This window comes from Nerophis ophidion, unplaced genomic scaffold (genome assembly GCF_033978795.1).
Source record: "Nerophis ophidion isolate RoL-2023_Sa unplaced genomic scaffold, RoL_Noph_v1.0 HiC_scaffold_117, whole genome shotgun sequence".
NCBI classification, from domain to species: domain Eukaryota; kingdom Metazoa; phylum Chordata; class Actinopteri; order Syngnathiformes; family Syngnathidae; genus Nerophis; species Nerophis ophidion.
In genome coordinates, this window is record NW_026907039.1 from 48,005 (window position 1) to 61,351 (window position 13,347).

A 13,347-nucleotide genomic window follows, 5' to 3' on the forward strand; every position below is an offset into this window, starting at 1 on the left:
TATGAATATTAAATACATGTTTAGTGTATGAATATTAAATACATGTTTAGTGTATAAATATTAAATACATGTTTAGTGTATAAATATTAAATAGATGTTTAGTGTATTAATATTAAATGCATGTTTAGTGTATTAATATTAAATACATGTTTTGTGTATTAATATTAAATGCATGTTTAGTGTATTAATATTAAATACATGTTTAGTGTATAAATATTAAATACATGTTTAGTGTATGAATATTAAATACATGTTTATTTTAGAAATAGTAAATACATGTTTAGTGTATAAATATTAAATACATGTTTAGTGTATAAATATTAAATACATGTTTAGTGTATGAATATTAAATACATGTTTAGTGTATGAATATTAAATACATGTTTAGTGTATAAATATTAAATACATGTTTAGTGTATAAATATTAAATAGATGTTTAGTGTATTAATATTAAATGCATGTTTAGTGTATTAATATTAAATACATGTTTTGTGTATTAATATTAAATATATGTTTAGTTTAATAAAATTAAATACATGTTTTTTGTATTAATATTAAATACATGTTCAATGTCTTTGGAGCGCCTTCCGCCCGATTGTAGCTGAGATAGGCGCCAGCGCCCCCCGCGACCCCAAAAGGGAATAAGCGGTAGAAAATGGATGGATGGATGTTCAATGTATTAATATTAAATACATGTTTAGTGTATTAATATTAAATACATGTTTAGTGTATAATTAATAAATACATGTTTATTGTATTAATATTAAATACATGTTTAGTGTATTTATATTAAATATATGTTTAGTTTATTAAAATTAAATACATGTTTGTTGTATTAATATTAAATATATGTTTAGTTTATTAAAATTAAATACATGTTGTTTGTATTAATATTAAATACATGTTTAGTGTATTAATATTAAATATATCTTTAGTTTATTAAAATTAAATACATGTTTTTTGTATTAATATTAAATACATGTTCAATGTATTAATATTAAATACATGTTTAGTTTATTAATATTAAATATATGTTTAGTTTATTAAAATTAATTAGATGTTTTTTGTATTAATATTAAATACATGTTTAGTGTATGAATATCAAAAATACATGTTTTTGTATGAATATCAAATACATGTTTAGTGTATGAATATTAAATAAATGTTTAGTGTATAAATATTAAATACATGTTTAGTGTATGAATATTAAATAAATGTTTAGTGTATAAATATTAAATACATGTTTAGTGTATTAATATTAAATATATGTTTAGTTTATTAAAATTAATTTGATGTTTTTGTATTAATATTAAATGCATGTTTAGTGTATTAATATTAAATACATGTTTAGTGTATTAATATTAAATATATGTTTAGTGTATAAATATTAAATATATGTTTAGTGTATTAATATTAAATACATGTTTTGTGTATTAATATTAAATATATATTTAGTTTATTAAAATTAAATACATGTTTTTTGTATTCATATTAAATACATGTTTGGTGTATAAATATTAAATGCATGTTTAGTGTATAACTATTAAATACATGTTTAGTGTATTAATATTAAATACATGTTTTGTGTATTAATATTAAATATATGTTTAGTTTACTAAAATTAAATACTTGTTTTTTGTATTAATATTAAATACATGTTTGGTGTATGAATATTAAATACATGTTCAATGTATTAATATTAAATACATGTTTAGTGTATTAATATCAAATACATATTTAGTGTATAAATATTAATTACATGTTTAGTGTATTAATATTAAATACATGTTTAGTGTATAATTAATAAATACATGTTTATTGTATTAATATTAAATACATGTTTAGTGTATTAATATTAAATATATGTTTAGTTTATTAAAATTAAATACATTTTTTTGTATTGATATTAAATACATGTTTAGTGTGTAAATATTAAATATATGTTTAGTGCACAAATAGTAAAAATATGTTTAGTGTATAAATATTAAAAACTATGTTTAGTGTATGCATGACCAGACTTATTAAGAGGGAATGTGCGCCCTCCAGTGGAAATCTGCCTTAACTGCACACAAATAAATTAATTATTTCAGTGTGCCTTATTTAGAGAATAATAAATACATGTTTACTGTATGAATATTAAAAAATATGATTAGTATATGAATATTAAATGTGTTTAGTATATGATTATTAGATACATGCTCAGTGTATGAATATTAAATGCATGTTTAGTGTACGAATATTTCAGTGTATAAATATTAAATACATGTTTAGTGTATAAATATTAATTAAACAATATATATATATATATAGAGAGAGAGAGAGAGACAGAGAGAGAGAGAGGGAGAGAGAAAGACATAGATAGAGAGAGAGAGAGAGAGAGGGGGGTGGTGGGGGGGGACCAGACTTATTAAGAGGGAACGTGCGCCCTCCTGTGGACTTCTGCTGCAACTGCACACAGAAATAAATTCATTACTTCCAAGTGTGCCTTATTTAGTGTCCCAGACTTCCAATTCCTCCTTTACATGTTTAGTGTATAAGTATTAATTAAACAACTGTTTAATATATGAATTTTAAAAAATGTGCTTAGTGTATACATATTAAATTCATGTTTAGTGTATGAATAAATACATATAAATATATATATATATATATATATAGAGAGAGAGAGAGAGAGAGAGAGAGAGAGAGAGAAGAGAGAGAGAGAGAGAGAGAGAGAGAGAGAGAGAGAGAGAGAGAGGGAGAGAGGGGGGGGGGGGTGGGGGGGACCAGACTTATTAAGAGGGATTGTGCGCCCTCCTGTGGACTTCTGCTGCAACTGCACACACAAAGAACTTCATTACTTCCAAGTGTGCCTTATTTAGTGTCCCAGACTTCCAATTCCTCCTTTACATGTTTAGTGTATAAGTATTAATTAAACAACTGTTTAATATATGAATTTTAAAAAATGTGCTTAGTGTATACATATTAAATTCATGTTTAGTGTATGAATAAATACATATAAATATATATATATATATATATATAGAGAGAGAGAGAGAGAGAGAGAGAGAGAGAGAGAGAAGAGAGAGAGAGAGAGAGAGAGAGAGAGAGAGAGAGAGAGAGAGAGGGAGAGAGGGGGGGGGGGGTGGGGGGGACCAGACTTATTAAGAGGGATTGTGCGCCCTCCTGTGGACTTCTGCTGCAACTGCACACACAAAGAACTTCATTACTTCCAAGTGTGCCTTATTTAGTGTCCCAGACTTCCAATTCCTCCTTTACATGTTTAGTGTATAAGTATTCATTAAACAACTGTTTAATATATGAATTTTAAAAAATGCGTTTAGTGTATAATATTAAATACATGTTTAGTGTATAAATAAATAAATATATATATATAGAGAGAGAGAGAGAGAGAGAGAGAGAGAGAGAGAGAGAGAGAGAAAGAGCCACCGGAGCAGAGACTGTGAACAACAGGTACCCTGTTTATAATCGACACCTGTGTAATATACATCACTTGTGTTTTTATTCCAGTTTATTTTGCCAGCGACATTAAGTCATGACCGTGGTTAAGCGTCTGTCGTGTGTGTGTGTGGCCTCTTCAATGCCCAAGATGGCGGTCGCCGTTAGCAATGACTGCTACATGTAAAGCTGATCACTTTCTGTGTGGGTCCAAACCAGGCTAATCCGTGTTTATAGCTATGTATGCTTAAGACATTGTGGACATAACAAACTGTGTGAATGATGAACCGGCTAAATATTTTGGGATACTGAATGAGCAGTGTGTATTGACGGAAGAGCTAAGCTAATTATTATCCCGCCAGAATGCTCTAGCCCAGGGGTGTCAAACGTCCGGCCCGAGGGCCGCGTAAGGCCCGCTAACAAATTGTATCAAGCCCGCAGGATGAGTTAAAGTATAAAAATGTACCTGACATTTTTAAATGAAAGAAACAGCTGTTCTAAATGTGTCCACTGGATGTTGCAATAGCAATTCTTTGTAGTTGATGCAACATATGTACAAAATAAAGCACATGATGTTAGTACATCAGTCGAGGAAAATGAGCAAACTACACGAATAACATCCTGTAATTTGACTTTGATATAATTTGTTTTATCTTGAAAGACACCAATGAGTTGACTGATGAACATTATCACATAATGTGTTCAGAAAATATAAATAACAACAAACAAAATGATTAACCACAGCATGTCAATGTAAAAAAAACTTTTTACACTTGTTTTATTTTCAAACAATGAAAAACAGTCTGAAGTTGTCTTTATTTTTAAGTTATCGTGCTGTGATTTTACCAGTCCGGCCTACGGCTAGAGCAGAGGTGTCAACCCTCCGCCCCCGTTCAAATGTGTTGTGGGTACTAGTGCTGCCGTGATTAGTTGGCTAGGAATTCACACGGTTTTGATTGATTGATTGAAACTTTTATTGACAGATTGCACAGTACATATTCCGTACAACTGACCACTAAATGGTAACACCCCAATAAGTTTTTCAACTTGTTTAAGTCTGGGTCCACGTTAATCAATTCATGGTGGGCGAGAGAGAGACGTGAGTGTAACGTAGGCGTATCAATTAACACCGCCGCCCTTTATTTCTCTATATTTTCAAGATAGTCGACCATGAAAAGGCCATTTTTTTTTTAGCCGACGGGTTGTTCTACTATTGACCGCCTATTTATTTTTGTTCTCCCGTCCCAAACGGCTCACTGTAATTCACTTCCACAAGTCTGTGCCCTGCTGGAAAAGCAGATCAACTGAGAACAAGAGAGTATTAAGACACGTTAATACAATTATTCAGTGTGGAGTAATGGTCTATTACTGAACTGTCATTTTCACCTTTTATGTCATTCATGTTTATGCATTACTTACCTGCACTTATGTTCAAAGGGGTGACTCTACACTAAACACAGTATTTCCATAGCTAATATTACTTGCTAATACTTACCTGTAGGACCTGTTGAGTAAAGTTAACATGTATTTGAGTAAAGTTAACATGTATTTGAGTACTTACCATGAATATGTAGACAAAGTAACTGATATAATACTGAGTATGGTAAGTGTAGCATGTCTGCGTGGTGTAGCCTATACTATTTATGTGTAATATAAAGTGTATGAAGTATCTGTTGAACATAGAGGTGGTGGGAAAAAAATGGATAATTGTCTGCAGCTAAATGCTTTTAGTGAAACCAAATATTTCCATTTCATGTTTCTTGTGTTTCAGAGGAGGATTGAATGCAGTGCAAATATTGCAAATTGGAAAGCTCCAATCAAGAGGTATGGCTGTCATTTATTTATTAACTGTGGTACTTATATGTTCATTGCCCTGTATGGAATAGGTGTAGGAGTGTACACATTTATTGACACGCTGCACTATACCTGCCCTCCCACTCCACTACATGCTCCTCCAACATAAAGCACCCCACTATACCATCAGCCCTGAAATCTCAAGTCAAAAGCTCACATTGTGATTAAAGTTAAATGCCATTGCTCCACTGATTGTGTTTTTCAGATATCTGAAAAATGTCATGGCATCACCAGCAAAGACCTCCTGAAGACTTTCAATGAGTGCCTTGAGAATTATGTGGCTCGCCTGCTCAGACTGTACCGGGCTAGAAAGGAAGCTATTGGTCAGCAAATAGAAGACTTCCTGGATAAGCTTGATGAACAAGTAAGTGATGGACATGTGTCAGTAAAATGGATCTTATCAGTCATTGCTATATGTTCTTAGTTTGTGCTATTTGATAATTATAACTGTTTTTAATTTGCAAAAGTAGAAAATGCTTTAGTCTGAAGGCTTGAAGTGTTTTTTTTCCCCTTTTCTTGAGCATGCTACTGGTCAGACTTGCGGTCTACTGGTCATTACTAAAAACAACTTTTGATTTTGCCATTTGTATAAATCCACTATGGCGCTTCACTAATGTATATGCTTATGTCTTCCACTGTATACTCTATAGACATCAGACATTGTGTCTCACCGAAAGATGACAGCACTGAGATGCCTCCCCGTTTTTGTCTGGGACGACACAACTAAGTGTGGAGAGACGCAGCCGACGGGCCGACAGCGGGCGGACAGAGGCGTTCTGGACCAAGATGAAGGCCAGGAGGCGGGGCATGCGGCGTGACGCACGCGGAGCGGCAGGAGGACGGCAATCGGAGTCAGGTGCGTAGGACACACATCTGCTCACAATCTGCGCATCTGCTCCTAGACTTTAAGAGAGGCGAGGGGGGCACGATTGCGAGAGGGAAGACAGGAAAGGAAAGGAAACCACGGCAGCCCGACCACGAGCCCGACGACAGAGAGCAGTCCGCAATGAGTCCCTGCCACAGACGCAGCAGGCGAGCACCAAAGGGTGCAGAGCGACCAGGAAGAGGTGCCAGCGCACTAGAAATGGGTGCGCCCGACTGGCCCGAAGAAAGGTTGATTGAACCAATAAATGGGAATCAAACCTGCTACGATGCGTCGTGTGTTCAATGTCACAGCAACCCACACGAGGACGGCTGGGAGTTTGTCACATACGTTTTTCCTGCAGCATTTGGTAAGTAATAATAATAATAGGACATTTACTTGAAAATTAAAAGTAATTTGGCCTAATGTAGCTTCAATGGAATAGTTCAACATTTTCATATTCTAGCTTGTTGCCCTGCTCTCTGGTTTAAGATCCGTCGATAGAAACCATTCCTTTAACTGTGGATGTATTTTTGAAGAAGAATCAGCCAATGTTTCCTCATCGCTTGTTAGATTAGCTCAAATACTGGTAGTCTATTGGTAGCCTGCCTTCGCCAACAGTCAGAAGATAAACTTTACAACTCTATTCCGACGACATGCTGTTAGTTTTAAGTTGCAGAAGAGAAAACGACGTTGCTGATGAATGTCTGTTGAATATAAACTAAATTCACCCTGGCTCACAGTCGGCGGCGGCATACTAACACTTACAATTGACTGCTAGTTTTTGAGCTAAGCTTACTTGCGATGAACAATCTTCGCCTATTCCTTCCAAAATGCACAAACAGTTAAAATGAATGATTTCTGTTGCCTTGCCTTGAACCAGAGAGTGGAGCAACAAGCTAAACAACTATTACTATTTTAACATTTTGAGTAGGATCTGATTGTAGCTGAGATAGGCACCAGCAACCCCCGCGACTCCATAGGGAATAAGCGGTACAAAATGGATGGATGAATGGAGTAGGATCTCATAGCTGATGACAAAGATTTTATGCATAATACACTTTGTGTAGATTTCATTTTGTGCCCAGATTTGTTTTTGAATGCCCAAATGTCATATTCTTTAACCAATGCATATAATCATAAAGAAAAGTTCTTGCCCCATTTTTTTTTAAATATTTAATGGTTAATGTTCTACCTTCAATTCATTTGAAAGTAATTTAAGGGTTTTTCCCATTTTTTTGAACATTGTAAAATTGTAATCGTTCCCAGAAGATCCACACAATGACATCCTTTTGTTGGACCTAACACTCAATCATGCATGTGTTACTTACCCTCAGGAAAGTGACCCTGAAGAAAGAGTGCTCAGAGGCGTGTCTGTTGGCATCCTTACAATCCTTGAAGAAGATGATCCTGCTGTATCACCCAACTTACGGGACTGGGCTGTTGTGTTGGAAGGTTCCATGGTGCTACATGACCTGCCAGACCTCGGTACCGCCTTTGCATACCTCTTTGGCCTACTGTATGCCATCAACATTGATTATCCAAAGGAGATGACGTACACCTTTGAAGCAATTCAGTCTATCTTTTTCCAGCTTGGCTCTCAGTGCGGCCCTGCGATGAGGTGGCGACTTGTCCAGAGTGTACCCTGCCTGGCGCCCGATTGTAGCTGAGATAGGCGCCAGCGCCCCCCGTGACTCCAAAAGGGAATAAGCGGTAGAAAATGGATGGATGGATGGGCTCTCAGCGGACAAGGTCTCTGAAAACAAAGCTTTTGCTGTGACTCTTAATGTGGAAGCCAACCTATGTTTTCTGCCTGTTCGAGTGCGTTGTGGTTGGTGCTCATATAAAACTTCACAGCCAGTGATTTAAAACATGCAAGGCCTCACGGAAAACAATTATATTTATTTTCAAAATGTATTTACAATTAAGTGAGATACACCATTTTTAAAAAAAATTTTTTTTTTCAAAATATATTTAAAATTGAGTGAGATTCCCAAAACGCCATTATGCCACATAACCCGCCAGAACTCGGTACTGCCATTTGTTATGTAGCATATTGGTATTTTGTGAATCTCACTTAAATGTAGATATATCTTTTTCTTTACATTTAAGTGAAGTTGACAAGAGGTGCATATTCACTGTCAGCTGATCAAGTTTGTCAACTCTTCTAATTTACTAAACACATTTTCTCTATCTATGATGATAATTCTATCATCAAATCATTACACAATTATATTGCCTGGCTGCTGTAAAAGCATTTATTTCTTAGCTTTTAACTTTCTTAGCTGGTTTATTCACTTTAAAGAAAATAGCTGGGAAAGTGTCAAGGTCTCTGACACCCAATTGAACCCTTATGTTAAACATGTTTCTAAATGAGAAATAAACAAGGTTTTGGATATATTTTGATGTCTGCTCTTTATTTTATTTATTCATTCAGCATTTAAAGAAAAAAATTATCGCAACATAAATGTTACTTGACTTGTAAAGGAATTTTAGTAACTGAAGTAACAAGAATTTCCGAGGTAGTTGAAGGTGAAAATACATGGAATTGAAGCATGAAATTTATTGTTGGTCCGACGTGAATATAATAATTTGGTGAACAAGATCGAGTTGGTAAAACTCTTATCTAAACTTTGAAATCTTAGTTAAGTCAAGAACAGTAGTCAAAGTTCAACAAGAATATATGAGTTAGTTGAAGGTAATAATATATGGAATTGAAGAATGAACTTTATTGTTGGTCCGACGTAAATATAATAATTTGGTGAACAAGAAGATCTGAGTTGACATAACTCTTATCTCAACTAGTTAAGTCAACAATAGTAAAACGCAAAAATCTTGTTGCATCAAGTTACCTTGAAAATGTGTGTTTTCTCAACTTTTTATTTTATTTAAAGTGTACCGGTTTGATGTGCCCAAAACACCTCCATAGAGAGACCTTCGGGTGGCATCCTGAGCAGATGCCCGAACCACCTCATCTGGCTCCTCTCCATGTGAAGGAGCAGCGGCTTTACTTTGAGTTCCTCCCGGATGGCAGAGCTTCTCACCCTATCTCTAAGGGAGAGACCCACCACCCGGCGGAGGAAACTCATTCCGACCACTTTTACCCATGATCTTGTCCTTTTGGTCCTAACCCAAAGCTCATGACTATAGGTGAGGATGGGAACGTAGATCGACCAGTAAATTGAGAGCTTTGCCTTCCGGTTCAGCTCCTTCTTCACCACGTCCGCATTACTGAAGACGCCACACCGTGAACAAGACTCTGAGGTACTTGAACTCCTCCACTTGGGAGCAGGGTCTCCTCCCCAACCTGGAGATGGCACTCCACCCTCTTCCGAATGATAACAATGGACTCGGATTTGGAGGTGCTGATTCCCATCGCAGTCGCTTCACACTCGGCTGTGAACCGATCCAGTGAGAGCTGAAGATCCTGGCCAGATGAAGCCATCGGGACCACATCATCTGCAAAAAGCAGAGACCTAATACTGCAGCCACCAAACCAGATCCCCTCAACACCTTGACTGCGCCTAGAAATTATGTCCATGAAAGTTTTGAACAGAATGGGTGACAAAGTCCAACCCTCACTGGAAACGCCACATCGTCCCGTTAATATTATGTATAGTATATCAATATATGTGTATATATACATGAATATACACATGTATGGGATTTATATATATATATATATATATATATAAATGGTAAATGTTTGTACTTGTATAGCGCTTTTCTACCTCTTTTTAAGGAGCCCAAAGCGCTTTGATAGTATTTCTCCATTCACACACACATTCACACACTGATGGCAGGATGTATTTAATATTTATACACCAAACATATGTTTAATATTTATACAAAAAACATGTATTTAATATTTATACACTAAACATGTATTTAATATTTATACAATAAACATGTATTTAATATTTATACACTAAACATGTATTTAATATTAATAAACTGAACATGTATTTAATAATCATATACTAAACGTATATGTAATTATATACTAATCATATATTTAATATTCATACAGTAATCATGTTATTTATACATTAAACATGTATTTAATATTCATACACTAAACATGTATTTAATAATAATACAAAAACATGTATTTAATTTTAATAAACTAAACATATATTTAATATTTATACACTAAACATGTATTTAACATTTATACACTAAACATGTATTTAATATTAATACACTAAACATGTATTTAATATTAATACACTAAACATGTATTAAATATTCATACACTAAACATGTATTTAATATTCATTCAATAAACATGTAGTTATTATTCTTACACTTAATATGTATTTAATATTTATACAAAAACATGTATTTAATTTTAATAAACTAAACATATATTTAATATTAATACACTAAACATGTATTTAATATTTTTACACTAAACCTGTATTTAATATTTATACACTAAAAGTGTATTTAATATTAATACACTAAACATGTATTTAATATTAATAAAAAACATGTATTTAATTTTAATAAATTAAATATATATTTAATATTAATACACTAAGCATGTATTTAATATTCATAAACTAAGAATGTATTTAACATTTATACACTAAACATGTATTTAATATTCATACACTAAACCTGTAGTTATTATTCATACACTAAACATGTATTTAATATTAATACAAAAACATGTATTTAATTTAAATAAAGTAAACACATATTTAATATTAATACACTAAACATGTATTTAATAATCATACACTAAACATTTATTTAATATTTATACACTAAACATGTATTTAATATTCATTCAATAAACATGTCGTTATTATTCTTACACTTAATATGTATTTAATATTAATACAAAAACATGTATTTGATTTTAATAAACTAAATATATATTTAATATTCATACACTAAACATTTATTTATTATTTATACACTAAAAGTGTATTTGATATTAATACACTAAACATGTATTTAATATTTATACACTAAACATGTATTTAATATTCATACACTAAACATGTATTTAATATTAATACACTAAACATGTATTTAATATTTATACACTAAACATGTATTTAATATTAATAAAAAATAGGTATTTAATTTTAATAAACTAAATACATATTTAATATTAATACACTAAACATATATTTAATATTCATAAACTAAACATGTATTTAACATTTATACACTAAACATGTAGTTATTATTTATACACTAAAGATGTATTTAATATTAAGAGACTAATCATTTATTATTTATCCACTAAACATGTATTTAATATTCATAAACTAAACATGTATTTAATATTCATACACTAACTGTGTATTTAATATTCATACACTAAACATGTATTTAATATGAATACAAAAACATGTATTTAATTTTAATACACTAAACATATATTTAATATTAATACACTAAACATGTATTTAACATTTATACACTAAACATGTATTTAACATTTATACACTAAACATGTTTTTAATATTAATACAAAAACATGTATTTAATTTTAATAAACTGAACATTTAATATTAATACACTAAACATGTATTTAATATTCATACACTAAACATGTATTTAATATTTATACACTAAACATGTATTTAATATTAATACACTAAACATGTTGTTATTATTCATACACTAAACATGTATTTAATATTAATACAGTAAACATGTATTTAATATTTATACACAAAAAATGTATTTAATATTAATACAAAAACATGTATTTAATTTTAATAAACTAAATATATATTTTATATTAATACAATAAACATGTATTTAATATTAATACACTAAACATGTATTTAATAATTATAAACTAAAATGGAATTTAATAATAGACTAAACATGTATTTGATATTTTCACACTAAACTTGTATTTAATATTCATACACTAAACATCTATTTAATATTAATACACTAAACATGTATTTAATATTTGTACACTAAACATGTATTTAATATTAATACACTAAACATGTATTTAATAATTATACACTAAACATCTATTTAATATTAATACACTAAACATATATTTAATATTTGTACACTAAACATGTATTTAATATTCATACACTAAACATGTATTTAATATTTGTACACTAAACATGTATTTAATATTCATACACTAAACATGTATTTAAAATTAATACACTAAACATGTATTTAATATTTATACACTAAACATGTATTTAATATTAATACAAAACATGTATTTAATTTTAATAAACTAAATATATATTTAATATTAATACACTAAACATGTATTTAATATTCATAAACTAAACATGTATTTAACATTTATACACTAAACATGTATTTAATATTAATACACTAAACCTGTATTTAATATTTATACACTAAACATGTATTTAATATTAATACACTAAACATGTATTTAATATTCATACACTAAACATGTATTTAATATTAATACAAAAACATGTATTTGATTTTAATAAACTAAATATATATTTAATATTCATACACTAAACATTTAGTTATTATTTATACACTAAAAGTGTATTTGATATTAATACACTAAACATGTATTTAATATTAATACACTAAACATGTATTTAATATTTATACACTAAACATGTATTTAATATTCATACACTAAACATGTATTTAATATTAATACACTAAACATGTATTTAATATTTATACACTAAACATGTATTTAATATTAATAAAAAATAGGTATTTAATTGTAATAAACTAAATACATATTTAATATTAATACACTAAACATATATTTAATATTCATAAACTAAACATGTATTCAACATTTATACACTAAACATGTAGTTATTATTTATACACTAAACATGTATTTAATATTAAGAGACTAATTATTTATTATGTATCCACTAAACATGTATTTAATATTCATAAACTAAACATGTATTTAATATTCATACACTAACTGTGTATTTAATATTCATACACTAAACATGTATTTAATATGAATACAAAAACATGTATTTAATTTTAATACACTAAACATATATTTAATATTAATACACTAAACATGTATTTAACATTTATACACTAAACATGTATTTAACATTTATACACTAAACATGTTTTTAATATTAATACAAAAACATGTATTTAATTTTAATAAACTGAACATTTAATATTAATACACTAAACATGTATTTAATATTCATACACTAAACATG

The 13,347-nt window shown here is 30.2% G+C and overlaps 1 long non-coding RNA gene across 1 annotated transcript; it reads left to right on the forward strand.

Annotated features, from left to right (window-relative positions):
* The first annotated feature begins 5,206 nt into the window (after positions 1-5,206).
* LOC133547479 (uncharacterized) lies at positions 5,207-8,497 on the forward strand. The gene is made up of 5 exons (XR_009805508.1): positions 5,207-5,262; positions 5,498-5,656; positions 5,943-6,524; positions 7,492-7,642; positions 7,747-8,497. It is a non-coding gene; the product is annotated as an uncharacterized LOC133547479 (long non-coding RNA).
* The last annotated feature ends 4,850 nt before the right edge of the window (positions 8,498-13,347 follow it).